This window comes from Myotis nattereri (genome assembly GCF_964212035.1).
Source record: "Myotis nattereri genome assembly, chromosome: 17".
In the NCBI taxonomy this organism is placed as follows: domain Eukaryota; kingdom Metazoa; phylum Chordata; class Mammalia; order Chiroptera; family Vespertilionidae; genus Myotis; species Myotis nattereri.
Window position 1 is genome coordinate 31,415,659 of NC_138092.1, and position 25,941 is coordinate 31,441,599.

Here is a 25,941-nt window from a genome sequence, read left to right on the forward strand (position 1 = left end):
ACCTGATTCTGATATTCACCAGGGAAGCTCCTGATTATACTTTTACTGCCCAAGGACAGCTGCCAAGATAAAGATAATATGCTTGTCATATCTCAGTCAAAGGGATACTGAGTTCTCATTGCAAATACTGCCACTTTGATTTATACATCATTCTCCTGTTGTCTGGGTTAATGGGAGTCTGTCCCCTGAGATCTGGATCCAAACCAATTGTATTTAAAATTTTAAATATTTGAAGCTCCAAGGTGACAGCTTGACCTAGTATTGATAGTGTGGAATCTACAGAAAGTAAATGCCAATTGAGGAGACATGTGGGCACTGACAAAACCAACCTTCCTCAATAATATCCCAATATTGCTAAATGCCATCATTCAAATTTAAACAGATAGCAGTATTGAGTGTGCATGCATCAGGTCACCTGAAATGCTGCACAAGGTAAAACAGCATGAATCCTGCAAAACTGGAGGAATTACTGTCGTGGTCCAGATCTGAGCTGCAGAAAAGGACTTAAGGTCTTTGAACTGTAAATAAATTCAGTAAAACTGGCACTAAATAGCGAATGTCTACAGTTCAGCTACGGTGAGTCACAGCGGCCAGCACAGTGTTCTACGTCCCTCCAATGACATTTCCTCCAGAACGTCGCTTAGACACCTCTGAGACTTTACCATTTCTTAGCAATTTAAATTGTGTGTAATAAAAACTAATAAAAATCAAATAGCACTCTGGCCATAAACAAATAACCCATAATATCTGTATTAGAATTGGGACATCCTAAAAGTCAAGAAATAGGAGACAGTATAACTAAAGGAACTAACAAATTTGACCCATATAAAAGTTTCACATTTCTGTGAACATACCTGGCAATATTTATATTGTAAAGACAAACAACAGATTAGAAAGATGTTTGCAGCAACATGTCAATAAAGAGGGGGGTCAACATTTGATTTTGATGTATCCAAACTTTCTAATAAATAAATGAAAATGGGAAGAGAGAAATTCTATTATGCACCTATTTAAAAGTAAGCAAGAATACCTAGCAAAAATTAAGTAAAGGCGGGAAGAAAATAGATTCTCACACGCTGCGGTTAACAGCACATATTTATACAACTCTTCTTGATTTCATTACACATCAAGAGTAATGAGATCATTTAAATTCTTTTATAATTAGTCTGATTTTAAAGTTTTTATCCTAAGGGGAAAAAAAAGTTTTAATGGAAAAAGCTACATGCATTAACATAACATAATCATACATAATAGAAAAGTGGAAAACAACTTAAATTGCCAACAAGTGAGAAGCAGTCAAGCTGACTATGATACACAACTCAGTGGGGTGTGATACAGCCCGTTAAAATTCTAATGTTTAGTTCTGCATAATACTTTGGGGAAATATTTAGAACAAACTAAACAAAAATCTAAGTATCTGATTTTAAGCCTGTCCCAGCTACGCTATGGCAATATGCGAGCACGTGGCCAAAGTCTGGGAGAGAACAGGAAACAAGGAAGCACTTGTGATGTATCTGAATCTCAGCTCTACCACTTACTGGCTGCAAGGCACTGTGCCTCAGGCTTTCAGTCTGTAAAGTGGGGAGAATAATAATCCCTACTTAGCCCTGGCCGGCTTGGCTGAGTGGATAGAGTGCCAGATTGTGCATTGAAAGGTCTCAGGTTCGATTCCAGCCAAGGGCACATGCCTGGGTTGAGGGCTTGATCCCCAGTGGGGGGCGTGCAGGAGGCAGCCGATCAATGATTCTCTCTCATCATTGATGTTTCTCTCTCTCCTTCTCCCTTCCTCCCTGAAATCAATAAATATATATTTTTTAAAATAATTCCTACTTAGTAAGGTCAGTATACAGATCGAATGAGTTACTGCTTAGAGAACTGTGTGTTTTGTGCAGAGCACAACAAATGCATTATGCAAATGATTACCCTTAGTCATTAGATTATTCTCCCATCATATGATTACCGTAGCCTTTATAATAAACAAAATTTAGAAAGGACACTTTAAACATTTTCTCTCCCTGGCCAGTGTGGTTCAGTTGGTTGGCCGTCATCCCATGCACTGAAAGGTTGCTGGTTCCATTCCAGGTCAGGGCGAAACTGAAAGTACAGTAAACCCTCGCTTTTACGGACCTCGATTTAATGGACTTCTGATTTAATGGGCAAAACTGTCGGTCTGTATGTCATATGTGAAAATTATCACCCTGCCAATTTTACAATGTGTTTAACCAAGGTTTGCTTGTAATTAAATTAACAGGTTATGCTTTTTGTTATTCATGCACTGTTATTTTTAACAAATTTTAGCGAACAGGCCATATGTTGGGAAAAAACACTGCACTAATTTTGCCAACACATAAAGATTACATGTCTACAGCTACACTCTACCTGCTTAAATCGAGGAGTCACCGCTGGTCAACAACGCTGGGGGAATGATCAGCATGTGGTCACACTGCACCCTGATCGTAATGGCCCTGCTGTCCCAAGGGGAGGCTTTCTACGGCAGGCCGATGGGGAAGATGCTCCAACCAACTGAGCTACCGGCCAGGGCCTGCTGGTTACTCAATATTATGAAACGTGTACCCTGAAACAGGATGTGCTAAAAAGAAAGGCGGATCGTGTTCCAGGAACTGCCTCTTACGGTGCCAACGCAATCCACAGGTGAAGCCCCAGAAGTGCCCCTCCTGTCTCAGCCACTGTGCAGTCCTGGCCGTGTTTGTGTGTAAGTAGGCTTGCTGCTGGTGTGTGCATTCGTTTGGGATTTTTTTTTAATTTTTTTATATGAAGAGAATATACATTAATGGTCATAACAATCTAAAATTAGAAATGGAAGCTACTGGGTATTCTTTTATACTTGATATAAGATTAAATACAGATTTTTTTTCTGTTTCTTAAGTGCAATTAGAGATAAACTGACTGGAGAAAACGTTTATAAAAATACATTCATTTGAATAGAAAAAAAAAAAAAAGCAAAAGCCACGGTCCTTACTATGACCTCTCAGCGCCTGTCTGATCAGTGCCTCTGTATTTCTGCCCTCCCGCTCTCCCCATTCCTGCACCCCACTGCAGCACTAGCTCCCTGCTCTTCCTAGAACATGGCAGGCGTGTTCTACCTTGTATCCTTTGGCCTAGCTGTTCCCTGGACTTGGGACTCTCTTCTCTCAGTTACTCACTTGCTAGTTCCCTTGTCTTCTTAAATCTTTGATAAAATCTCAGCAGGAGGCTTATCATGGCATACCCTTTAACACTGTGTACAGCCTGCCCCTGATAACAGCACTCCTGGCCCTTCTAACACTGCTTCATTTGTCCCATTTCCCATATCCCTCTCACCTTCAAACATAGCATACACTTTACTTACTTGTGTTTGTTGTCTGTCTTCCTCCACCACACACACCGACAAACACATATACACTCATAGAAGGTAAGCTTGCTGGAGACAGGGGCGTTTGTGTGTTTTGTCACTGATGTATCTCATGCTTCCAAAACAATGCTGGCCCTGGATGGGTAGCTCCGTTGGTTAGAGCGTCATCCTGATACGCCAAAGTTGCAGTTCAATCCCTTGTCAGGGCACACCCAAGAATCAACTAATAAGCACATGAATTAGTGGAACACAAATCAGTGTTTCTCTCTCCTTTCTTCTCTCTCTAAAATCAATCAATCAATAAATTAAAAAATAAAATGAAAACAGTTCTGTTTTGTTTTGTTTTTTAGAGCAAGGAAGGAGTGAGAGGGGGAAGAGGGAGAAAGAGAGAAACATTGATTTTTTCCACTTATTTATGCATTCATTGGTTGACTCTGGTATGTCCCATGACTGGGATTGAATCTGCAGCCTTGGTATATCTGGACAATGCTCTAACCAACTGAGCTACCCAGCCAGGGTCTACCCCGTAGCCTTTAAATGTTTCCTTGCGTTTTGGCATAACAAAATGTCCTAGGCGTATCTTGCATATTTCTTGCTCCAGACTTGGAATCAGCGATTTCTCAGAGGAGCTCTGGTTTCTTTTATTGGGAAATAGCATTCACAGAATTCAAGCAGGACACCAGGGGTGCTCCTTGCTCCCGGACTGCCATTGCTTCTAGGACTTTCAATGGACAGAGCTACTGGTAAGAAATACGAATATTTTCAGAAATAGAAAATATTGCCTGCGCCCTCTCGCAATCCTCGGGGGATGTCAGACTGCTGGTTTTGGCCTGATCCCTGCAGGCCAGGCGGAGGGACCCCACTGGTGCACGAATCCGGGCACAGGGCCTGTAGTATGCATATAAGATCTTTGGTTAATCTCTTCCTGCCCTCCCACCTCCCCCTCTGAGATTCATCGGTCTGTTCCATGTTTCCATGCCTGTGCATTGAGCGTCTGCCCCCTGGTGGTCAGTGCGCGTCATAGCTACCATTCGGATGGTCAAACGGTCGACCAGTCAGCCGGTCTCTTAGGCTTTTATATGTATAGATACTGTCCATGCTGTACATTAACTCTCAGAGTTACCTACTAGTATTGTATACCTGGAAGTTTGTAACTTTCGACCATCTTCACCCATTTTGCCCACTCCCTACTCTCCACCTCTAGCAACTTCCATATTTCCTTACACCTCAATATTTTCTTAACCACCCCACCTGACAGAAAAGCAACCTGATGCCTGTAAGTCAGAGAGCTGGTAAATGTTAGAACGAAAATGCAAACACTGGTGTTCTGATTACATATCTCAACTTTCCCACTAACCCATGAAAACCTTGCATTTCAATTCCATATTTTTAGAAGATTAACACCAGAATGCTATGGGACTATGTGAAGCATTTTGAATCACAGATAACATTTTGGAAAAATTTAGTATTTTTTTTCTCATTTATTGATTGATTTTAGAGACAGAGAGGAAGAGAGAAAGATCAACCTGTTATTCCACTTATTTATATATTCATTGGTTGTGTGTGCCCTGGCAGGAGATCAAACCTGCAGCCTTAGCGTATTGGGACGACACTCTAACCAACTGAGCTACCTGGCCAGGGCTGGAAAAGTTTAATTGGAGTGATTTTGAGTTACCAGCTTGGAGGCAGGAAGTAAGAGGACAAATGCAGAAATGTGCACATGTGGTCCCAAACTATATTAGATATTTGCCAAGATTGTAATTGTTTTACTAAAAAGCAAGGAATAAGTGAAAACAGCTTATTCTTCACTGTCACAAATGAACATTCAAGCAATATGCAATTAATCACAAGCTGTTTCTTATGCAAATATTATTTCAATGTGAAGTCACTTCCATAAGTGCAACTGTGAAATCCTTCAGGAAATTGAAACAGAACATAGTTCAACTGTTACCAGTGAGCCTTACTCTCTAGATATGTTTCCTAAATGAGCTGAATTTGCAAATCTAGCTTCTCATTGACTTTTATTACAAATTTAAAAATGCTTTTCCATTTTTTCAAGTAATATACATATTTTCCATTACAGACTGTGTTACAATATGAATGAAACTATTTGTCACTATATACAAAGGAACACAGCCTGACCCATTTTACAATTAAAGTCAAAAAACAGGGCAAGGTGCTTTTAATAGTGACTATTCTATTATGGCGATTAAATGTAAAAGTCACCCTAGCTCTGTGACTTTAGGTTATTTCTAAGCCTTAATTTCCTTAACTGTAAAATGGGGATAACACCTACTTAATGGCATAATTGTGATTATAACATGAAATGCCAGATGCAAGATGCTTCATCCAATAAGTGCTCAATAAGTAATCATAGTAGGACTAGGAGGGAGAATAGTAGCAATAGTGACTGTAGTAGTAATACAGCAGTAATGGTAGCAGTGACAGAAATCATCAGAATCGAGGAGACCACTGGCAAAAGGTGAGACCCTGAACTCAAGAGCAATGAGAGGAATTTGGGGGACTCTCCTGAGAGGAAGTGGGGAGAGGAAGGAAAGGGAAGGGATGAGAGAACAAGGCGAAGATCTGGGCCATTCAAGGGTAAAGGCGAATTGAGAAACCCCCTGTGGTGGGCCAAGCAAAGGACATTTAGAAACAAAATTTCTAATCTGTTTTCCTGCAGAATTTGGCCAAGCAGTATGCTCAGTGGGATCCCTCCTGGTGACCCCTAAATGCTGAAGAAAGTTAAGTTCATAACAAATTCTCTGTGTGAGTAGATTTTTGTAGCAATGAAGGAAAGGGCAGAGCTTGACAGGGATGGCAGGCACCAACCCAAGGACAGTCTCGGAGATATTGAGGTAGACTTTGAACTTCTGCAGGATGTGGAATGGGCACCGGAGTTCATCCTAACGAGATCTTAGCCGAAGGGAGACATAGCTGACATCTGTTAGACATTTGCTACCTAAATTCTTTTTAATTCCCATTCATCACTATCACCACCAACTCTAAATTCCCTTGGTTAGCTCCTTTTCACTGTTCTGATTGTTACTGGTCCAAAGTCCGTGTGTCCAACACTTTGAAAGACCAAACCTCAAAACGTCAGCGTTTTGGAGTAAGGAAATGTTTATTGATCAAGAGGGCGCCAACTGAGGAGATGAGAGGCCTAATGGTGCCTCGAATCCAGCTGCAGAAAAGACAGAGTTCGGGCTCCTTTCATGTCAAGGGAAGGGAAAATGGGAGGGGCAAGAGATGATTGACAACCACAGACATCTGGGCATCAGCAGGGGTTTGAGGAAGAAATCTCTAAATCTCTTTGTTCCCTGTAGGTTCCCTCCAGCTGATCTGAGTCGGGGCTTGTGGCTCCTGCAACTCTTTGATAAACAATCATTATTTTGGTATATATTCTCCCCTACCCCCTGGAGTGGCACCTTCCAGAGAAGGGCTGTTTTTGTGAAAACTCAAGCTGCAACAGAATTCCTCTAAGGATTCGCCTATCTGTATGCAAGAACACAGCAAGCTTGAAGAAGATGGGAGTCAGAGAGGCTAAGCATTTCATTCTGTTACAAGATCTCAATTTTCAAGCTATGGAAGGTCCTTCCTGACCCGCCTATGTCCAGGTTAGGTATCTCTGCTGAGCTCTATGATAGCACCCTATATCCTTACCCTGGCATAGCACCTTCCACCTTTATAATACGCGAGTCATTGACTCTCCCCCAAAATAGACTTTAAACTCTATGAAGACAAGAGCCGTATCTTTTTGTGTACCTCATCCTATTCCCAGCCCAGAGCACTGAGCTCAGTAGGAACTCAGTACATCTTTAAAAGGGAAAACAAGTTGAAGAGGGAAGAAGGGAGCTAACACCATTGTAATAATCTAGTTGTAAATAACTGGGAAGGAACAAAGGGAAGGCCAAAGAGGATAGCCATGCCATTTGTGCAGCTCTGCAGGAAGCTGCAGTTTAACACTCCCCAAGGTCCCACAGGTTTGTCCCCTGCAGGGGGAGGGGACTAGACAGGGGAAGAACAGACACGTGCCCAGTAAAGTCTGGATGACATAGGGAAGGTACTTGTTTGTCAGTCACACCTGGGAACAGGTCATTGGCCAGAGTAGGTGTGGCCACTGCAAGCACGGGAGATTGGATGATGTAAAATTAAGGAAGTTCCCCCTCCAAGGCCCCGTCTCAGTCTGTCCCACCATGAAAAAAGTCCAATCTTGTCTTTACCAGGGATAGAATTAAGGCCACTGCCCAGAATTTCTGCTCCATGTTCAAGTCTAGTCCAGTCCAGCATCTGGCTAGCTTAGATTGTGTTCCCAGCTGCAGGTTATTGTCTGTGGGGTCCGCATGGCCCATGGCTGCTGAAAGCCTCATGGCTATAGAGAGATCACGGGAGACCACACGGGCAAGTGCAGGTCACAGAGCAAGAGAGAAAAGGGGAGAAGGAACTCTTTGGGGATTTTAACTTTCCAAGATTTTTCGAGTTTCTGATGGGGTCTACCCCCAGCCAATCCATTGTTCGCAGGCTAGACTGATAGGCAAGCACCTTCCCTGCATCATCCCGACTTCACTGCACATGCGCCCTTCTCCCTCTTTGCTTGGACCCTTCCCCCAGGGATATGCAGGGAATGGATTGGTAGTTTCCTGGGAAGCGGGAAGCTGTAGCTTCCTGGTGAAGCTGCCCAGGTGACCACGCTTACAATGTCTAGTCTCCCCTTGGCTCTCTTCCTATTATTGATATTAATCAGCTAGTTAATCATGATGATAACGAAAGTGGGTCTCAATTTCCCCCCAGACTCCCTTCCTTAGTGCTCACATGAGAAATGGGTGAGATTTTGATGGCCAGGAATAGACAGCTTGGGTGCCGTGCAGCCATACACCCCAGTAAGCTCTTCATCGACCTTCTGAGCAAGTCTGCCTGCTTCAGAGCTGGATTTTAGGAGCGACGCTGGTACACGGGAGAAAGCAGCCCAGGAAATTTAGCCTGGGGAGACTGCAGATGTAATCTTGAACCAGCACGGAACACGGAAACCTGGAGTGCTTGTGAGACAGCCAGTGAAGAAGGGAAAATTAGAGGCCTTCAAAAACACGAAAGGCAGAGAGATGCTCTTATTTCTTGCCTGGAAAGGTGGCTCTGAAGCAAAAGGAGACAACTGGGCGGGAAAATCACTACCACGCCCTGGCACCTGGGAAGACAGGCGTCACAGGAAGGATTCAGCCTCTCGGTAGCGTGACCTGAAATGTTTGTACCTTTCGACCATCTGCACCCATTTTGCCCACTCCCTACTCTCCACCTCTAGCAACTTCCCTATGGAAGTTGTGAAGCGCTGGAAGAGGAGTTCATTCATGTGTGTAAGGCGTCATTCTTCCACCCTTCCGCCTGATCCCTCCCATCCTTAGAGTGAAGAGACCAATTCAGACAAGAAAAATGTGAGGAATTCCTGTGCTGGGTCTGATGAGGTCAGCATCTGCCTACTGTTCAACATGGCGGAAAACCTGCTTGATCTTTATCAAGTGATGCGATAAACAATTGTATAGTATCTGTAGGTTTCCTTTTTATTTGGGGGATGTTTTTGTTTGTTTTTTTCTATTTATTTTATTTGTTATTGTACACTTCCTTTTAAAATAATTTTAACTTAGTAATTGTATATTAAAAGAGCTAGGGAAGTTTAATTACTGAGGTACAGAGCATTTTAAAAATAATTTTGATGAGGTTATCACAAATTTGAGAAATTGAGGGAGTATAGATGTGGAAGTATTAAGTAATAACCATTTTTTTGATTCGCGGTAAAAATAAAATAAATAAAAATGAGTCAAAATTAATTACAAAATTAAAATTAGATTTGTTTTTAAACATCGCCTATAAATATGTAATACTAAAATTGAAATACAAATATGCATGGGCCTTCAAAATGATTTCCATCTATTTATTTATTTTAAATATATTTTTATTGATTTCAGAGAGGAAGGGAGAGGGAGAAAGAGATAGAAACATCACTGATGAGAGAGAATCATCGATTGGCTTCTCCTGCACCCTTCCTGCCCCCTACTGGGGGATAGAGCCTGCAACCCAAGCATGTGCCGTGACTAGGAATTGAACCTTGACCTTCTGATTCACAGGTTGATGCTCAATCACTGAGCCATGCTGGTAGGGCTATTTCCATCTATTTACCTGATAAATACTGACTCAAGAAATTGCTATGTTGAATTCAATCAATTACCTTTAGGTCCTCTAGTGACAGCTTAATTATCCTTGTGTAACTTTGTTTTTTTTGGTGCAAACTCTATACTCAGTTTCCCACACACAGTACACCACTAACATATGGTGCCATGCATGATTTACTACTAAAACCTGCTTGCAAAGGAGGTCTGCAAATGAAGATTTCTCAGACGTCTGTGAGGATTCTTCTGCTCCTGCTGTTAAAACATATTTTGTAGATTTAAAATATATTTATGGAATCAGGTCTTCTGACTTTTCATCATCTATGACTGGATTTCTCGGTGTGCCAAGTATTTTTTGTATGTTGCTCATTTTAGTAAACCTTTTTGTATCCCCTGAGTCCTCAATACAATGACACCCTGCCCATCTGTTCTTCTGTCTCTCTCCTCTGTAAGTCCCCTGCTATGTTGCCAAGGCAACATTACCTGCTACGACATCATAACGAATGGTTATTCCTTCACTAGACTTCTGATACCAAATGCAGCTCTTGGCTTTCAAAACCCATGGCATTTCATCCTTAGGGTTAAGGTTTCTTCTCTGGCAGATATATCTGCCTAGGGAGGCTGGAGGCCTTGTCAGGGGTCATCTTCCCACTGTTTCCTTAGCCAGGAGCTTCCTTTCATAGTTAGGACGCCAATACCATCCCATCTTTCACCCTAGCAGACTCAGTTACCCACAAAAGCATCTAGAATTTCTGGGGATAAAACAAACCACTGGCAGGAATGGCCTATTTCACAGAACAAATAATCCAAAAATTTATATCAAACCAAAAAAAAACCCCTAATAGCCACAGCAATCTTGAGAAAGAAGAACAAAGTTGGAGGAATCATGCTATCTGATATCAAACTATACAACATGGCCATAGTAACCAAAGCAACATGATACTGGCATAAAAACTGAAATATAAATCAATGGAACAGAATAGAGAGCCCAGAAATAAGCCCATGCCTTTATGGTCAATTAATCTTGGACACAGAAGGCAAAAACATTCAATGGGGTAAAGATAGTCTATTCAACAAATGGTGTTCAGAAAATTGGACAGATATGTGCCAAAAAAAAAAAAAAAATGAAACTAGACCACCTTCTTGCACCATCCACAAGAATAAACTCCGGCATGCTCTCCCTCCAGGAAGCAGGCCCAAGCCTTTCCCTTCCCCCTCTTCCTTCCCCACAGGCATGCATCTCCTAAACTCTAAGGGACCCCACAAGACTTCAGGGGAGCGATGGGAAGCAGCAGCTCCTCCTAAGCTAACCTCCCCGAACCTGTTTCCAGGGCCTCTTTTCCCTAATTTTCCAGCGAACTGACAGCAGCGCCACCTGGGCTGGCTTCTTTCACTGTGGCTCCTATTTCTCAGTGAGCCAGAGCAGCCCCGCCTCAGCTCTCTCCTGTTGCATCTTCTGTCCTAACCCCTTCCTTATGTCATTGCCCCTGGCTTTAATAAATGTTCTCGCAAATAATAATAGTAATTACTATTATTACACATAAACTCCAAGTAGATTAGAGACTTAAATGTTAGACTCGAAACCATAAAAATCCTGAAGAAAACCTAGGCATAAAATCTCAGGCATTTCTAGTAGCAATACCTTTTCTGCTATATCTCCTCGGGCAAGGGAAACAAAAGAAAAAATAAACAAATGGTTTCTTTTGCACAGCAAAGGAAACCATCAACAAAATGAAAAGACAACCTACTAAATGGGAGAACATATTTGCCAAAGATACATCTGATAAAGGGTTAAAATTTATAAAATCAGCAAAAAATATATACAATCCAATTAAAAATGGGCAAAGGACCTGAACAGACACTTCTCCAAAGAGGACACAGAGATGGCCAACAGACATGAAAGATGCTCAACATCACTAATCATCAAATAAATGCAAATTAAAACCACAATGAGATATCACCTCCCACTGTCAGAATGACTATCATCAAGAAAACAAGCCATAAGTGTTGACAAGGATGTGGAGAAAAGGGAACCCTAGTGCACTGTTGGTGGAAATGCAGATTGGTGCAGCCACTATGGAAAGCAGTGTGGAGTTTCCTCAAAAAATTAAAAATGGCACTGCCTTATGATACAGCAATTCCACTCCTGGGAATACATCCAAAGAAACCCAAAACACAAATTTGAAAACATATATACACCCCTATGTTTGTTGCAGCATTATTTACAATAACCAAGATTTGGAAGCAGCCCAATCGTCCATCAGTAGATGAGTGGATAAAAAAAGTGATGGTACATTCAGACAATGGAATAGTACTTGGCCAGAAAAAAAAGAAGGAACTCTTACCCTTTGCAACTGCATGGAATGGACCTGGACAGTGTTATGCTAAGTGAAAGAGGCCAGTCAGAGAAAGACAAATACCATATGATGTCACTTACATGTGGGATGTACTAAACAAAATAAACTAGCAAACAAAATAGAACAGACTCAGAGATACAGAGAACAGGCAGACAGCTGTCAGAGGGAGAGGTGTTGGGTGAAAAAGGTGAAGAGATTAAGCAAAACAAAACAACAAAAACAAAAACTCATAGACAGAGACAACAGTATGGTGATTACCAGAGGGCAGGGGGTTAGGGAGAGGTAGAAGAGGGTAAATGGGGGTAAATGGTGATAGAAGACTTGACTTGGAATGGTAAATACACAATATAATATACAGATAATGTATTATAGAATTGTATACCTGAAACCTATGTCATTTTATTAACCAACTAGAGGCCTGGTGCACAAATTCATGCATGGGTGGGGCCCTTAGGCCTGGAGGGCAATCAGGGATGATCAGGGCTGGCTGGCCAGGGAGGGACCGTGGGAGGGCTCCAGGGCATGTCCAGCCCTCTCACCCAGTCCCCGTTGGCCGGACCCCAGCAGCAAGCTAACCTACTGGGGTGAGCGTCTGCCTCCTGGTGGTTAGTGTCCGTCATAGCAAGTGGTCGAGCGGTCAACGGAATGATCGACCAATCAGTCGGACACTTAGCATATTATGTTTTTTTTATATAGGATGTCACCCCAATAAATTAAATTTAAAAAAAAGAAAAAAGAAAATCACTGGCAGAAACTCATACCAGTGGTTTTTAAACTTCAGTGTGACTTGGAATACCCCAGGCTGCATGTTAACCATATGACCACTGTAATCTGCTCTGCCTTGATTCTCATTTTCTTTTCCAGAAGCTCCTGGGTAGATGTACACCAGAGCTTAGGGGAAGTGACCTGGATTTCCTAATTCAGGGAGCCACAGACTCAGATAATTAGGTGATGTTTGTGTGTGCATAGGACTTGAGTTACCTGTGTCAGCTTTGCTGGGATATTTTATTTAAAATGCAGATTCCTGGATCTCACCTCCTAAATCAGAATCTGAGCATAGGGTCCGGATATCTGTATTTTAACAAGCATGAGATGCCATTGTGATGACACTAGAGAAACCAACCAGACCTAGATCCAAATCCCAGCTCTGCCCTCTAGGTAATTGTAACACATTAAAAAAAAAAAATTCTCTGTATCTGTTTTATCTGTAAAAATGAGGGTGTATTATAGAAGGCCAAGAGACATATGAAAACATGCTCAAAGTCACTAATCATCCAAGAGGTGCAAGTCAAAACGACAGCGAGGTACCATCTCACACCTGTCAGAATGGCTATCATTAACAAATCAACAAACGACAAGTGCTGGAGAGGATGTGGAGAAAAAGGAACCCTCATGCACTGCTGGTGGGAATGCAGACTGGTGCAGCCACTGTGGAAAACAGTATGGCGTTTCCTCAAAAAGTTAAAAATGGAACTCCCATTTGACCCAGTGATCCCACTTCTAGGAATATATCCCAAGAAACTAGAAACACCAATCAGAAAGGATACATGCACCCCTATGTTCATAGCAGCACAATTCACCATAGCTAAGATCTGGAATCAGCCTAAATGCCCATCAGCAGATGGGTGGATTAAAAAACTGTGGTACATCTACATGATGGAATACTATGCCGCTGTAAAAAAGAAGGAACTCTTAGCATTGGCAACAGCATGGATAGACCTGGAGATCATTATGCTAAGTGAAATAAGCCAGTAGGAGAAAGATAAATATCACAAGATCTCACTCATTTGTGGAATATAATGAACAACATAAACTGATGAGCAAAAATAGATCCAGAGACAGAAGCATCGAACAGACCGTCAAACCTCAGAGGGGAGGCAGGGGAGCGTGGGGGTAAATGGCAGCGATCAACCAAAGGTTATGCTTTGGACACAGACACCAGCGGGGTGAGGGCATGTGCTGGGAGGTGGGGTGGCTGGGGAGAGGTCAATGGGGAGAAAAGGACACATATATAATACTGCAAACAACAAAGAATTTTAAAAAATAAAGAAAAAAACAGGTTTTTTTAACAAGAAAAAAATGAGGGTGATAATATCTATCTTAGAAAGGGATTGTGCACACGAAATAATGAGAAGCTGTGCGTTGGGGCTATTTCTGAATCGGGCCTGGTGCAGCTAGAGAGGATATTGCCTAGAGTTGGGCAAAAACACCGTCGAGGCTGGTCATTAGTTCTGAGTAATGATGGAGTCTTTTTAAGGACAACATTCCCCCCACCCCCCGGGGCGGAGGGGGTACTTTCTTCCAACCAAAAGCCATGCTATGAAACTCCAGCCCAGTTTTGAGGGACAGAGCAAAGGGCCACAGAAGTGAAGAATGTAATTTCAATCATTTCAAGAACCTACCGATCCAGAAAATATTTCTGTATTTGATAAAAACCTGAATATGGGACAGTGTTGCATATATATGATCCCAGGAGGGAGAAAGTTAAAGAACCGCCTTGTAGAATGGTGCTTGGACAGGTCCTCTTCCCCTCTACGCTGCTCCCCCAGCAGGAAATTTCCTGTATTGAAGAGAAAGAACTGCTTCTCTCTACCTGACTCTTGTTTCCTGAGTCAAGTTAAAGGTCTTTCTCCAGCAGTCACCACCCTTCCAGGTTTCCCAGACACTTTCATAAGGATGTATCCATCGTGAAGGATGACCATTATTTCCTGGAGGTTTGCGTTGGCCATCTCACAGATTTGGGGGTGCAAAGTCAAGGCTGCCTGGAGTGAGGGTAGAAGCAAAGCTGTGACATGCTGATTCCTCTGTTTCCAATGTCAGTGTGGCAGGGTCCTGCTCAGCTGAAGGTTGCTGTTCATTTCTAAACGGCCCTCTGAAAATAAACAACTCCCAGAAAAAAAAAAAGACGCCTCCAAAGTAGCAGTGGTGACCTTAAGCACCCATAACCCTTCCCAGTGACCAGCCTCCTCCGCTCGAGGTGGATGGAGAACAGAGGGCCTGATGTTGAGAGTAACACTGGGTAGGCAATTAAATAATTGGAAAATAAAAGCTTTGGGGAAGGGCTAAAGGAAATAAGATATTTAGCCTGAAGAAGAGAAGGCTGAGGAAAGACCTAATTACAGGCTTCAAGTACATGAAGAATTAATCTACTCCAGATGGTGACCAGCTGTTTTCAATTCCCATTGAATACAGTACAACAGAAAATTGGCTTAGAGGGTTAAAATGAAGGATTTAGGATAGATAAAAGAAGGAATTTACTGGCTTGTGAGGGTCACAGAGGTTAAGAGCAGATAGGCTCTATTACTTAGGGAGATGACAGCCACTCCTCCCTTGAGTTTCCTGGATTGGGTTGGTTTGTTGAAGAGCACTGAGGGGGAAAGAGAGCTTTCTTCTGTTTGGTGAAGGCCAGGCCCATTCTGCGGTGGCTCGTCACACCTGTGCATTTCACCTTTCTACCTTCGTATGGTTGTATTTTTGTCATCAAGTGCCACGTGTGTGCCAGGCATGGTGGAAGAAAACGACATAGATTCCACTCGTTACCCTTCCAACATTTGCCATTGGATGGCTACATGCATTTATTATTACCCTGAGTGTCAGGCACCCTGTTTCAAGAATAGGGGCCTATCCAGATTAATAAAATGGTTTTTCTCAACAGCAGTGGAAAGTGTGTGCGTGTGTGTGTGTGTGTGTGTGTGTTCGCAGCAAGGGAGGCAACTTACAATCAGGAATTTTTAAAAAAACCACACAAATGACATGCTTTTAGTGCATATCATTCTGATACATTCTACCAAATCATAGTCATCACCTGCAATTTGATAATTCCCCCCATTTTTACTACAAAATGTAATAAGAAATACATTTTAAATTGTGAGACAGTGTACACTCACATAGACATATACATCTACATCATTCATAGACACACAGCTGAAAAGAAATGTCACAGAATAGTACTTTACTGCCACTTTTATATTTTATTCGTTTTTTTATGTTGGTCAACTTCAATACATTGATTTTATAACTCTCTAATTGGTTATGACCCAGAGTTTGGAAAACACTAATATGGGAAAGTTTGCTAAAGCCTGGGGGACAATAACTCACACTTTTATTACCACTGGGACTTTTGTCCCCATACTCATTCACCTTGGTGACTTGGACTGGAACATATATACCCTTGGAGTTTAAGGTTTGGAGAGGAATGGAAGACCCTTGGCTTATTTCTCTTATTTCTCTACATTTCGCCCTGTGAGTCATAAAAGTATGAGATATTGAGCCAAAAAGAAAAAGAGAGAAAAAACTCATGGACACTGGCTGTGGCAGGGAGAGGGGTTAGGTGGAAGTGGAAGAGGGTACAGGGGGGATAAATGGTGATGGAAAAAAAAATAAAGGGGAAAAAAAGATACAGAGAACATTTTGACAGTTGCCAGATGGGAGAAAAGTTGGAGGGGGTGGTAAAAAAAAAAAAGGTGAAGGGGGCCCAGCTGGTCTGACTCAGTGGATAGAGCGCCAGACTGTGGACTGAAGGGTCTCGAGTTTGATTCCAGTCAAGGGCACCTGTCCAAGTTGTGGGCTCAATCCCCGGTAGGGGGTGGGCAAGAGGCAGCCAATCAGTGATTCTCATCATTGATGTTTCTCTCTCTCTCTCTCTCTCCCCTCTACCTTCCTCTCTGAAATCAATAAAAATAGATATACTTTAAAAAGGTGAAGGGATTAAGAAGTACAAACGGGTTATTACTTAACAGTCATGGGGTTGTTAAGTGCAGCACAGGGAATATAGTAAATAATATTCTAATAACTATGCATGGTGTCAGATGGGTATAAGATCAGGATGATCACATAGTAAGTTAAATAATGTCTAATCACTGGGGTTGTACACCTGAAACTAATATAATATTGTATGTCAACTGTAACTGAAAAATAAAAAAATGTTAAATAGCTTTAAAAAACCACAGAAACAAAAAGAAATGTGCTGCATAATTTTGGTTGTCAGATGTCTTACTGCATAGCTGACCAGCAACAGAAATTTGTCACAGTTCTGGAAGCTGGAAGTCCAAGATCAGAGTGACAGCATGACCGGGTAGGACTCTCTCCTAGTCACAGACTTCTCACTGTGTGTTTATGTGGCAAAGGAACTAGGGAGCTCTGCGAGGCCTCTACTAAACGTTTAAGGAAACAATAATACCAATTCTACAGAAACTCCTTCGGAATTTTTTAAGTGAAGGAAATGCTTGCTCTATGAGGTCAGTATTAATTACCTTGATAACAAAATCAGACATAGACATTGTGAATAAGGAAAGCTATAGGCCAGTATTCTTCATGACTGTATGTACAAAAATTCTTAACAAAATTTTAGCAAATTAAATCTAGCAATATAAAAAAAAAATTCAACTGTCTTTATTCACAGATGACATCACTTAGGTAGAAAATTCAATAAAACTTACTAGGAAAAGCTACTAGAACTAATAAGTGAATGGAGCAAGGTTGCAAGATATAAGATCAGTACACAATATAATGGTATTTTAATTTTAGCAACAGTCTGAAATCGAATACCATTTACAAAGCATCAAAAAATATGAAATACTTAGGGATAAAAAAATATAAAAGATCTACAAAAGTTATGGAAGAGTTACATAGTGAAAACTACAAATCATTACAGTGAGAATTATAGAAAACCAAATAAATGGAGAGAAATGCCTTGTTCATAAATGGAAAATTAATGTGAAGATAGCAATTCTACCCCAAATTGATCTATAGATTCAAACAATGCCAATCAAACCCAGCAGGCTTTTTTTTTTTTTGGCACAAATTAAAAAGCCGATTCTAAAATGCATATGGAAATGCAAACCATCTAGGAGAGCAAAGGCAACTTTTTAAAAAACCCACAAATTTTGAGAACTAATCCCATGTGATTTCAAGGCTTATAATAAAACTATATTAGTCCAAATGGTATGCTATTGACATAAAGATAAATAAGCAGATCAATGAAATAGAACAGAAATTCAAGAAATAGACCTACATATATAAGAACAACTGATTTTTTACAAAGGTGCAAAGGCACTTGTTTTATAGTAAATTTTCAATAAATATTTGTAGTAGTAGTAATAGTATCTTGCACTTCTATACAGTTGTAAAGGAGTAAGTAAAACACGGTTGTGCCCACAGACATCCATTCGTTAGCTAGGTGCATACTGCTTTGTGAAGGAGAGATCACAGGCAAGGCAGCTCTCCCAGCAGCGGGGACCAGATCCCTCTTCCTCAAGCAAGCTGGGCCAGCACGTTAGAGATCACCACAGGACACCCCAGCAATGGTAGGGTGACAAAAAGCTTTGTGCCAGATCCCCTGCTTGTAGAGGGCACACCACATTAATGATTTTATAAATGTTATACCTAATCAGGAAGCATGGCTAGTTAAAATTACAAAGTTGACTTGAGAGAAGTTTGGTCCTTTTAGCCCGAGCGCCAAAACGGCTGGCTAGCGCTCTGCTTGAAGGCAATTTTTGTGGTTGTATCCTGTGGGAATCCTGCGTGAGTCAGAGACGGCAGTGATCTGGGACCTGGCTACCATTTCTAAGGGGATAAAGATGAGCCAACCTGGAGGTATTTATGATTCCCAAGGCTGCGGAGGAATAGCCAGTCCTTAGGGCATGTGGGTCCTTCCTGCTGAATTGTCTTTATGTGGATGGACAAGTGTTTAGATAGACAATGAGCTTAATCTTTCTCTGCAACTTACAGATCTTGGGAGTTCAACAGAAAACAATCAGATATCCTCACAGCATGGAGCTGGAGGTGGGAGGGATGATACCGGAAGTCTAGTGTGGGAACAACCTCACCAAGGTAAAAAAAGAATGTCTTTCCTTCACCTTCCAGGCTTGTCAGTACCCATGAATCACAGCAGTTGGCAGTGAAAGATTATTAATCACATGAACAATTTTTAAAAGCACTTGGTAGGAGACAGGGCTCAGAAGGAATGAACTTGTATGGATAGAGAATTTCCAGCATTACCACTGGAAATATGTGAAGGAGTGATTGGTCAGAACCATAGGTGAGGAAAATGTTCAGCTGGTGAGCAAGTAAGACACACAGTGAATAATGCTTAAGACTTTCAGAGTTCATGCATTAAATCTCTAACTGAAAAAGGTGTTTGGAAGTGGATTGCACATTAGAAGTAAAAAAATAAAATAAAATAATTCACCAGATGACTCATAAAACCATGAACCTGTGGCTTCAACATTTAGAATGCGTTTATTTTACAATAGCGTTTCTAATGTAAGAGGTTTTTGTTGGTAATATTGGTGGATTTGGTTTTCGTTTTGCTTTTTCATCAGAAAAATCCAAGGATCTATATTCTCAAGTTGTCATGTTTTCTTATAATAGCACACGACTGTGCACATAAATTTGCTCACTTGATTCAAAGATTTGAATTCAAGAAATGCCCTTAACTGGTTTGGCTCAGTGGATACAGCGTCAGCCTGCGGACTCAAGGGTCCCAGGTTCAATTCCAGTCAAGGGCATGTACCTTGGTTGCGGGCACATCCCAAGTAAGGGAGTGTGCAGGAGGTAGCTGATCAATGTTTCTCTCTCTTCGATGTTTCTAACTCTCTATCCCTCTCCCTTCCTCTCTGTAAAAAATCAGTAAAATATATATTTTAAAAAAAAGAAATATACACTCACCACTACCAACTTTTTAGTGCATGCTAATACGTCAGGACAAGCAGCCAAGGCTGTAGTTAAGTTATTTGCAGTCAGGCAGATCCGGGTTCATTTTTAAGCTCTGCCACTTGCTAACTGTGTGGCTTTATGCAAGTTCCTTAATCTGTCTGAGCCAGTTTACTTATCCATCAATGGATCCAGCAGAGTATCTGCTGTTAGGGTTATCACAGGTATTAAATGAGACAATACAGGCCCAACCAATGCTTAACACCGAGCCCAGGAAACTGTGTCTGCCCACTAAACAGGAGCAGCTGCTACAATTGCTGCTCACATCAGCTCTGCCACTAGCTGACTTGTATTTACCCAGGGTTTTTCCTTTCATACGTTTCTGATTGGCAGGAAGGAAATCTGTATTACTCTTACAGCATGAGTTACTCTTCACCTCAATTCTTGTAGGACTCCAACCCTTTTGACGTCAGCACACATGAAGTATTGGTGCAGTACTATAAAATAAATAGTGATGCTTTGGCCAAATAGTTCAGTTGGTTGAGCATTGTTCCATGCATCAAAAGGTCACAGGTTCAATTTCTGGTCAAGGCACATGCCCAACCTGTGAGCTTAATCCCCAGTTGGAGGCATGCAGGAGGCAGCTGATCAGTTTCTCTTTCACATCAATGTTTCTCTCTCTCTCCCTTCCTCTCTTTCTAAAAACTCAATAAAAACATCTAAAAAAATAAAATAAATATTGATGCCCTGGACATCAGTTGGTTCAGTTGGTTGGAGCATTGTTCCAATATGCCAAGGTTGGGGGTTCAATCTCTGGTCAGGGCGCATACAAGAATCGACCAAGGATTGCATAAATAGGAGGAACACGACTCTCTTTCTCTCTCTCTCTCTCTCTCTCTCTCTCTCTCTCTCTCTCTCAATAAATTTTTGAAAATAAAAAGAAAATAAATATTAATAACAACTATATTTTGGAGAGGCTCATGACAGTCACAGTATAATCCACATGCCAATTCTGTCATTATTTGCTATTTCACTACTTCTTTTCCAGCAAATCCCAAAGCAACATGAACTGCAAGAGGGTTAATGACTTGTCCAAGGTAAATTAACTCCAGGTTGAGCCAGGAGTACTCATGTAATTGAACTCCTAGAACAATGTTTTTTCTTTTTCTCTAGTTTTATTGAGATGTTATTGATAACGAAAATTATAAGATATTTAAAGTGTACATCATGATAATTTGATATATGTATACATTGTGAAAGAATTCCTTTCAGCTAGTTAATTAATACATCCATCACCTCACATATTTATACATGTTTTGTGTGTGTTAGGGAACATTTAAGTTCTATTCTCAGCAAACTTCAATTATATATATCTAAAGAACCTAGATATACATTCACAAAAGACTACATATTGTATAATTTCATTTATATGACATTCTGGAAAAGATAAAACTATAGAAATAGAAGTCAGATTTGTAGTTGCCAGGGACTGGGAGTGGGGAAGGAAATTTGGGGATGACAGAAATGTTTTATATCTTGGTTTTTGTAGGTTTTATAAAACTGTATATATTTTTCAAAAGCATCAAACTGAGCACTTAAAAGGGGTAAGTTGTACTGAATGTAAATTATATTTAATAAGTCTGACCTAAAGAAATGTAATTGTAAAATTTTTTTAAATTTTATTTATTGACAGAGAGAGAGAGAGAGAGAGAGAGAGAGAGAGAACCATTGATTTGTTGTTCCACTTATCTATGTGTTCATTGGTTAATTCTTGTATGTGCCCTGACTGGGGATTGAACCCACAACCTTGGGGTATCAGGACGATGCTCTAACCAACTGAGTTACCTGGCCAGAGCTAGAAAAATATTTAATGACATAGAATGATGACCATGTGATATTACTAAAGAAAGAAAGCAGATTATAAAATAATCTATATTCATTTTTATAGGTCAAGCATTTTATGTAAAAATTGATAATACATAAATTCATGTACAGAGGAAAGAACATAAGAACATACACCAGTATTTCAACTATAGTTGCTTTGGAGACTCATGGGGTGAATTTTAATTTTATATTTTTGGGCATATGCATTTTCTAAATTTGCTTTAGTAGGTACATATATCATATAATTTTTAAGTGTATTTTTGTTGATGGTGGTGGGGTTGAGGGTTTTTAAAGAACCTATGAGAAGTGGGGGATCCAGACACAGAGATTCTAGCCTGTCCTGACAGGCATGGCTATTTAGGGAGTTGTGAGAGACTCAGCTCAAGGGAATCATTTTTGTTTTGTTTTTCCTTTTTTTTAAAAAAAAAAAAAATGAGACTTTTCTGTCTGGGAAGAGTGAGAACAAGATGCCCAGGCAGTCGAGCACTGACATGACACTCCCTGGGAGACACAGCCAGGAAACAGTGTTGGGAGCAAGACTCAATTATGCTCAAAAGCCTTGATGACTCACCTCTCCCCGAATAATGCTTTCGTTTTCCCTGGTGCCCACCCACATAGACAGTACTCTGTGTTCTCACCAAGAGTTTACTCAGCACTCCCAACCACAGCCTGAACTCCTGCTCCATGCCTCCACTCTGTTCCTGCGTCTGGAATGCTCTCACATCCCTCTCTCCTCAAATGGGAAGCAACAGTTATTGCCCCAACCGGTTTGGCTCAGTGGAGAAGCAACAGTTATTCCCATGCACTCTACAAGAGGCCTGCACCGCTGACACTGGAACCTAGCTATACTGTCTCACAGTTGTCCGTGACTCCTCTCTCCCTCATTAATCTTAGCTTCTTAGGCTCTTTATATCCTCCACAACATGGAGCACATAAATGTGCTTTATAAATGTTTCTTGACTTTCATTGAAGATGGCATCAGATTGAGGGCACCATATTATGGTACATCCATAAACTGAAATGCTTATATAATGAACAAGTTCTATTCCACAGCGATTAGCAAAAAAAATAAAATAAAGGTCTCTATTTTCATGGGTCTTAGAGTCTATTGAGAGAAAATAACACATAAAATAAAGAATTGCAAACAGTGATGAGTACTATGAAGGAAAGTGTCACTGGATGTGGTAGATTTGGTGGTGCCCAGTGGACCATGCCTCCTGATATTCTGCCCTTGTGTAATCCCCATGCTGGGGATTACTGGTTGGCCATATCATTAATTTTGACTATTGGGACATTACATATGTGGCTCAAGCAAAGGCTTGATGAACACTTGCACAACACGAGTAGACCTCCTCGAATGCACTTTCTCAGAATCCAGTTATCATGTGGATGATAACAAAGGGCCCTGGCCAATGACCCCAGATGAGCCTCCAGTAGGTCGCCAGCATGGTATGCCAGCCTTGTGACCTTCCAGCTATCTCAGCACCTCAGTGAAGACCATGTAAAGCAGAACCACATGATCAACAAAAAAAATAAAAGTCATGGTAAATAATACCATTAGTATTTAAACCACTGAATTTTGGAGTGGTTTGTAACACTGCAATACTGGTAGATAGCAAAAACACAAGGCTATTAGAACAAAAACAAAAAGTCCTATCCAGGCTGGAAAATGGAGAGGCCTTTCCAGAGAAATTGATGATTTGCATGGACTCTGAAAAAAAAAAAAGTAGGAGTTATCCTCCCAACAGAGTACAGTATGCACAAAAGCTTGTGTTTGAAGGGAAGAAAATGCATTTAAAACCAGAATGAAGGTAATTTTCTTATGAACCTTTGCCTAATTATGAAACATATAGAAAGGCAAACATATGTGTGCATACATATTTATATTTTATACAGAAATAGTACATTTAAAAAGGAGATGAACGCCCAAAGCTAAAACTGATCTGCCTATTCTTGTTATTACTCCAGACCTGCTATTATGAACCATCTGGGACATGAACACTTCGTGCAGGGACCATCTGTAATGTTCCTAATCTAATGGTTTAAATGGTTGCTCATGCTATCATTAGAAGATATTAGCACCTCCGAAAACATTTGTTGGAAATAGCAAGGTACTGATCCCTTCAGATCCCACCAAGTGGCTACACTGTAAACTAATGCACAAAAGAGCAGGAAGAAAGGAAACCAGCACTCATTGAGACCCTTCTATGGACCAGGCCATTTATATTGTCTCATTCATCCTCTCAGTAATCTCATGAGGTAGGTATTTTTATTCCCTGTTTACTTATCAAACAAAATAAGGCCTTTTAAGGTTCATTAACTTGCTCAAGATCACACAGCTCCAAAGTGGCAGAGCCAGGATTTAAACCGCAGGCCCTCTGCTTCTAAGATCTGTATCTAGCTGTTGTTGGCTGCCTCCCCTGTACCCACTTGTCCCTGACTTCCAGAATTTTGTTTATTTTTCCCCAAACCTCCAAGCAGTTCTCCAGTTCTCAGTGTACATCAACTGTGTGTCCTACAAATTTAACTCAATTCTGACACCATCTGCTTGGAGACAGCATCAGGTCCAAAGCATCAGGGCTCAGTCCCACAGACTGCTCCCACTTCAGACGACCATCACAAGTCCAAGGGGCCACCTGTACTGCTTGCTGACGGACTGGCTATAAATTGGAGTTCCCAGGACCCTCACCTCAGGTCTGAGAATTTGCTAGACTGTCTCACAAAGCTCAGGGAAATATTTACTTAATATTTACCTGTTTATTATAAAAGGATACTACTCAGGAACAGCCAGATGGAAGAGAAGCAGTCTCCAGGCACACCACCCTCTCAGATACTCCATGTGTTCACCAATCTAGAAGTTCATCAAATCTCTCATTGTCCAAGAGTCTGTTGTTGTTGTTTTATGTTTACACTAGAGGCCCAGGGAACAGATTCATGCACTGGTGGGGTCCCTCAGTGTGGCCTGTGGAAATTGGGCCGAAACTGTCAGTCGAATGCCACCTGCTGCTCTTGCCTGCCACTCCCGCTCATCCCGGCCTCACAGCAGGCCAGTCGGTCCCAATCAGGAGAGTCAGTCCCAGCCGTGAGCCCTGCCTCTGGTGCCCATCAGTCAGCTGAGTGGCGCTCCTGCATTGAGCATCTGCCCCCTGGTGGTCAGTGTGCATCGTAGCGACCAGTCAACTGGTTGTTCGGTCACTTAGGCTTTTATATATATAGATTGATTTCATAGAGAGAAAGGGAGAGGGAGAGAGACAGAACTGACATTTTGGACTGGCCAGTTCTTTTGCTCTGTAAGAAACTACTGTTATCTGATTTATGGCCCCACCTTAAGTCACCTCATTAACATAAATTCAGGTGTGATTAAAAAAAAAAGCAGGGGGCTCCTTATGAATAACAAAAGAACTCCTATCACTCAGGAATTCTTTAATGAAACTGCATTGGTAATCTTCACTAATTAACACCTAAATGATAAATCCAATAGGCATTTTCACCTTTAGAATTTATAGTCGTTCTGTTAAGTGGGTTAATCAAGTCTTCCTTCAAAAATTCTCTTTTCTTTTGGTGTCTGGACTACCACCCACTGATGCACAGAGAACCTATCTGGGGTTCAGGACCACCTAGATATGGATGGGGTGGGGAAACTGCTTCAAAACCGCATGTGACAGTACAGTCACTGGATTTTACAGCAAGGGTTCACCTAAGGACTTGGAAATAAGTTTCTACCCTGAAAGTTTATTTTAAAATTCAATACATAATGACATGTGGTAATCCTATATAATAAAACCCTAATATGCAAATTGACCAAATGGCGGAACGACCAGTCACTATGATGCGCACTAACCACCAGGGGGCAGATGCTCAATGCAGGTACTCCCATAGGGGGAGTGCTGCTCAGCCAGAAGCCAGGCTCATGACTGGCGAGCGCAGCGGTAGTGGCGGGAGCCTTTCCCGCCTCCACTGCAGGCGGATGGTAAGGAGTGAGGGGGTCCCGGACTGTGAGAGGGATGTCCAACTGCCGGCTTAGGCCCACTCCTCAGGCAGACATCCCCTGAGGGGTCTCAGACTGCGAGAGGGCACAGACCAGGCTAAGGGACCTGCCCACCACCGAGTGCACGGAATTTCGTGCACTGGGCCTCTAGGAATAACATAATATACTGTAAGCTTCTCACATCCTCAGCACTTTATGGTAACCCTATGACTGACATTATCTTCCCATTTTACAGATTAAGAAACTGAAGTGCAGATGGAACCAGTGGTTTAGCTAAGTCATAAAGTCAGAAATTAATGAGAGAGAGGGCATAAAATACTGCAAAATGAAGTTACAGGAGTGACCTAAAGATCCAGATTGGATCCCAGGGCCAGAAATTGATGGTAATTTGAATTTGTCAAGGTATCAGAAGCAATTGTCCATCCAAAGGAGGGTTGGTTAGCTTTAGAAGCTCAAAAACTGAAAGATCTCTGAGAGAGAAAAAAAACTGGCATTCTCTATTGAAAAACTACTCAGAGAATGTTTTTCACTCATCAGAGTATTTGGTAC

At 41.4% G+C, this 25,941-nt stretch overlaps 1 protein-coding gene and 1 long non-coding RNA gene across 3 annotated transcripts in view; one reads left to right on the forward strand and one right to left on the reverse strand.

Annotated features, from left to right (window-relative positions):
• RAB2A (RAB2A, member RAS oncogene family) overlaps positions 1-25,941 on the forward strand; it is a 142,273-nt gene that overhangs the window by 25,909 nt on the left and 90,423 nt on the right. Inside the window, exon 1 of one of the 2 annotated variants that reach the window (XM_081111500.1) lies at positions 22,426-23,663. The exons of the other annotated variant lie outside the window; for it this stretch is intronic. The gene's annotated coding sequence lies outside the window, so the exon portion shown is untranslated. Of the gene's footprint in view, positions 1-22,425; positions 23,664-25,941 lie in introns of those variants that run through there. 2 annotated transcript variants of the gene reach the window in all.
• The window catches only part of LOC308533459, a 43,455-nt gene that overhangs the window by 3,793 nt on the left and 13,721 nt on the right, over positions 1-25,941 (reverse strand). The gene's annotated exons all lie outside the window — the stretch shown is intronic.